The following is a 4826-nucleotide window of genomic DNA, read 5'->3' on the forward strand; positions in this document are numbered from 1 at the left end:
ATTGGGCATGCTGATTTAAAGTTTGGTACATTTTCCTGTCTGCAGCTCATCAGGTTTTCTGTCTGCAGCTCAATTTGGGGCCACTCTTCTAAATTCTGATCCCAAAGTGATAAACTTTATTAAAGAACAAATCATGTCAAACCAATCTGATAGCTTTCTTTGACAGGATAACAAGCCTTGTGGATAAGGGACAAGTGGTGGACGTGGTATGATATTCTTATCAATAAAGTAGGCAAATACAACTTAAATGGGGCTACTATAAGGTGAGTGGAAAACTGGCTGGATAACCATACTCAGAGAATAGTTATTAATGGTTCTCAGTCCTGCTGGAAAGGTATAACAAGTAGGTTTCTGCAGGGGTCTGTTTTGGGACTGGTTCTCTTCAGTATCTTCATCAGTGATTTTGATATTGGCATAGAAAGTACACTTATTAAGTTTGCAGATGATACCAAGCTAGGAGGGGTTGCAACTGCTTTGGAGGATAGGGTCATAATTCAAAATGATCTGGACAAATTGGAGAAGTGGTCTGAGGTAAATAGGATGAAGTTTAATAAAGACAAATGCAAAGTGCTCCACTTATGAAGGAACAATCAGTTTCACACATACAGAATGGGAAGCGACTGTCTAGGAAGGAGTATGGCACAGAAGCGATCTAGAGGTTATAGTGGATCAGAAGCTAAATATGAGTCAAGAGTGTGATGCTGTTGCCAAAAAAGCAAACATGATTCTGTGATGCATTAACAGGTATGTTGTGAGCAAGACACAAGAAGTCATTCTTCTTCTCTACTCTGCACTGGTTAGGCCTCAATTGGAGTATTGTGTCCAGTTCTGGGCCCCATATTTCAAGAAAGATGTGGAGAAATTGGAGAGAGTCCAAAAACGAGCAACAAGAATGATCAAAGGTCTAGAGAACATGACCTATGAAGGAAGGCTTAAAGAATTGTGACAAGCATCAGAGAGGTAGCCATGTTCGTCTGTAGCTTCGACAACAACACGAAGTCCTGTGGCAACTTATAGACTAACATCTGAAGTGGGTCTTTGCCCACGAAAGCTTATGCTCCAAGATACCTGTTAGTCTATAAGCTGCCACAGGACTTCTTGATGTTCTTAAAGAATTGTGCTTGTTTAGTTTGGAAATTAGAAGATTGAGGGGGGACATGATAGCAGTTTTCGAGTATCTAAAAGGGTGTCATAAGGAAGAGGGAGAAAACTTGTTCTTCTTGGCCTCTGAGGATAGAACAAGAAGCAATGGGATTAAACTGCAGCAAAGGAGCTTTCAGCTGGACATTAGGAAAAAGTTCCTAACCGTCAGGGTGGTCGAACACTGGAATAAATTGCCTAGGGAGGCTGTGGAATCTCCATCTCTGGAGATATTTAAGAACAGGTTAGATAAATTATCAGGGATGGTCTAGATAGTACTTGGTCCTGCCATGAGGGCAGGAGGCAGGACTCGATGACTTCTCGAGGTCCCTTCCAGTCCTAGTATTCTATGATTCTATGATTACAGAACAAAATCAGCTGATATTTAGAAATTTCAAGCCAACTGTAATTTATATTGAGTAATTCATTGGTAGAATAATTTATAATTTTCCAGCTCTCAGAGACTTGGCTTTCAAAATCTACTTTAATATCTGCAGCATAATGCAAAGTAGGATATATTGTTAGTAGTCTATGGAGAAAATATACAGATACATATTCTACATATACATATATAGATTCTAATACATCTATTAAAACACATTGTAGTTTTCACTAGTATTACTTCATAAATGGCTGTGTAAAATTTGTTTAGTTTGCTTTTTAACAGAAAACCCATTCAAATCTTCAAGAATACATACACTGGGACATCTAAGATATGATTTGCAATGCCCACTGCCACTCCACGAAAGGACAGATGAACATAAGAACATAAGAACATAAGAATGGCCATACTGGGTCAGACCAAAGGTCCATCCAGCCCAGCATCCCATCTGCCGACAGTGGCCAATGCCAGGTGCCCCAGAGAAGGAGAACAGAAGACAATGATCAAGTGATTTATCTCCTGCCATCCATCTCCTGCCCTTGTTCTGAAGGCTAGGGCACCATACTTTACCCCTGGCTAATAGCCATTTATGGACCTAACCTGCAAAAATTTATCAAGCTCTTTTTTAAACCCTAATAGAGTCCTGGCCTTCACAGCCTCCTCGGGCAAGGAGTTCCACAGGTTGACTGTGCGCTGTGTGAAGAAAAATTTCCTTTTATTAGTTTTGAACCTACTACCCATCAATTTCATTTGGTGTCCCCTAGTTCTTGTATTATGGGAAAAGGTAAATAATTTTTCTATATTCACTTTCTCCACACCATTCATGATTTTATATACCTCTATCATATCGCCCCTCAATCGCCTCTTTTCCAAACTGAAAAGTCCCAGTCTCTCTAGCCTCTCCCCATATGGGACCCGTTCCAAGCCCCTAATCATCTTAGTTGCCCTTTTCTGAACCTTTTCTAATGCCAATATATCTTTTTTGAGGTGAGGAGACCACATCTGCATGCAGTACTCAAGATGTGGGCGTACCATAGTTTTATATAGGGGAAGTATGATATCTTTTGTCTTATTATCTATCCCTTTTTTAATAATTCCTAACATCCTATTCGCCTTACTAACTGCCGCTGCACACTGCGTGGATGTCTTCAGAGAACTATCCACTATAACTCCAAGATCCCTTTCCTGATCTGTCGTAGCTAAATTTGACCCCATCATGTAGTACGTGTAATTTGGGTTATTTTTTCCAACATGCATTACCTTACACTTACCCACATTAAAGGGAGGAAGGGAGACGTACAGGTTGTGATGAGAATTTGACAAAAAAATAACCTATTTTTGTTTTGGTCTTCTGAGTTATAGGGCAACCGAGCCCATCATCAGTCAATAGAGTAATTACAGCTTAGCATATCAATACCTCAGAAAACTTATTGCTAGCCTTAGAGGTACAAATAAGTCTTTGTTCCATGTAGACTTCTTTAAAGGGTGGGAAGCTCAGAGATGTCAAAACTAAGAGGTCTTAAGCTTTCTCCTGTCATCATCAGAATGCAGCCCAACACTTCTCTAATTGTTATTTAGGAGACTGGTAAAAAGCTATTTCAACACGTAGCATCCACACGTCCTCAAGGGCTGGTGCCATCGACGTTCAACATCAAAGTAGGAAAGCACTAAATTGAAATGGGCCCCACAGGGAGCATCTACACACAAAAGTAGCCCAAATCAGAATAAGGGGGCTAGGAAAGCCTGTGGACAGGGTCACAGGGCAGACTAGCCCTTCTGGGGCAACAGCAAGCTGCTCCCTTAAAGGCCCCTCCCAGGCACACTCAGCCTGCACAGCACAGGTCCGCAGAGCTGACAACCACTTGCAGACCCCATGCACGCAGCATGGACCCCCAGCAGCAGCAGCAGCAGCCAGAAGCCCACACGACCACCTCCGAGGAAGTGGTCGCCCTGCTCGGCGCCATGGAGGAGGCCACCCAGCACCTCCTGGAAGATGAGCTGTCTTCCTCGGGGGATGAAGGAGCCACCGCAGACCACCACGTAGCCCTCCTGGCTTCCCACTGCCGGGCTCACTGATGGCTGTGGAAGTACCCCACCAGCATAGAGTGGTGGGAGCGGCTGGTGCATGAGGAGTGGGAGAATGACCGCTGGCTCCGGAATTTCTAGATGAGCCGATAGACTTTCTTCAAGCTCTGCCAGTGGCTCACCCTTGCCCTGCAGCACCAGGACACCCCCATGCAGTGTGCCCTCATCGTCGAGAGACGGGTCGGCATCGCTGTTTGGAAGCTGGCCACTCCAGACAGCTACCGATCCATTGGACAGCAGTTCAGTTTGGGCAAGGCCACCATCAGGGCTGTCATCATGGAGGTAAGGGGACCCCAGAGGGAGGGGAGAGCCCGGGGGGAGGGGGTTACCCCAGGGGGGAAGAGGGGAGTCTGGGAGGACCCCAGGAGAGGGCCAGGCACACCCTGCACACCCCTCACAGGTGCTCATGTCCTCCCCCCACAGGTGGTCCGTGTGCTGAATGTTCTGCTGCTCCACAGGCTCGTGCGGCTCGGGGACCTGGGTGTGGCCATCTCGGTGTCTGCTAGCATGGGGTTCCCCAACTGCTTCGGGGCTCTGGATGGGACCCACATCCCCATCTGTGCCCCAGAGCACAGCGGAGGACACTTCTTAAACAGGAAGGGCTACCACTCAGTGGTCCTCCAGGCCATGGTGGACAGCCGGGGCCACTTCCTGGACATATATGTTGGCTGGTCTGGCAGCACGCACAAACCCCAGGTTTTTAGGAACTCGGGCCTGTGCCACCAGCTGGAGGCAGGGCCTTCATCACCCCAGAGGGAGATTCTCTGGGGGACACCACCGTGTCCCTCTGCCTTGTGGTAGATGTGGCCTACCCCCTCCAGCCCTGGCTCATGTGCCCCTACATGGGTCACCTCAGCGCCAGCCAGGAGTGGTTCAACACCTGCCTGAACCATGCACACCAGGTGGTTGAGCGGACTACCCCCCACCTCAAAGGCCGCTGGAGGTGCCTCCTTACCCGCCTGGATGCGGGTCACCCCAACATCCCCCAAGTTGTGGGTGCATGCTGCGCACTCCACAACCTGATGGAAAGCAAGGGAGAGGCATTCGTACAGGGCTGGGCTATGGAGGCTGGCACAGCCTACCCCCAGCCAGCCACTGCCCCAAGCCACCAAGCCATCCACGAGGGGATCCAGGTCCGGGATGCCCTGTGGGCCCATTTTGACCAGGCTGCAGGGTGAATGCCGGCTGGGCCAGCCTGGTGGGCCACCCACTGCCCCTC

Source organism: Carettochelys insculpta, chromosome 10, assembly GCF_033958435.1.
Source record: "Carettochelys insculpta isolate YL-2023 chromosome 10, ASM3395843v1, whole genome shotgun sequence".
Lineage (NCBI taxonomy): Eukaryota > Metazoa > Chordata > Testudines > Carettochelyidae > Carettochelys > Carettochelys insculpta.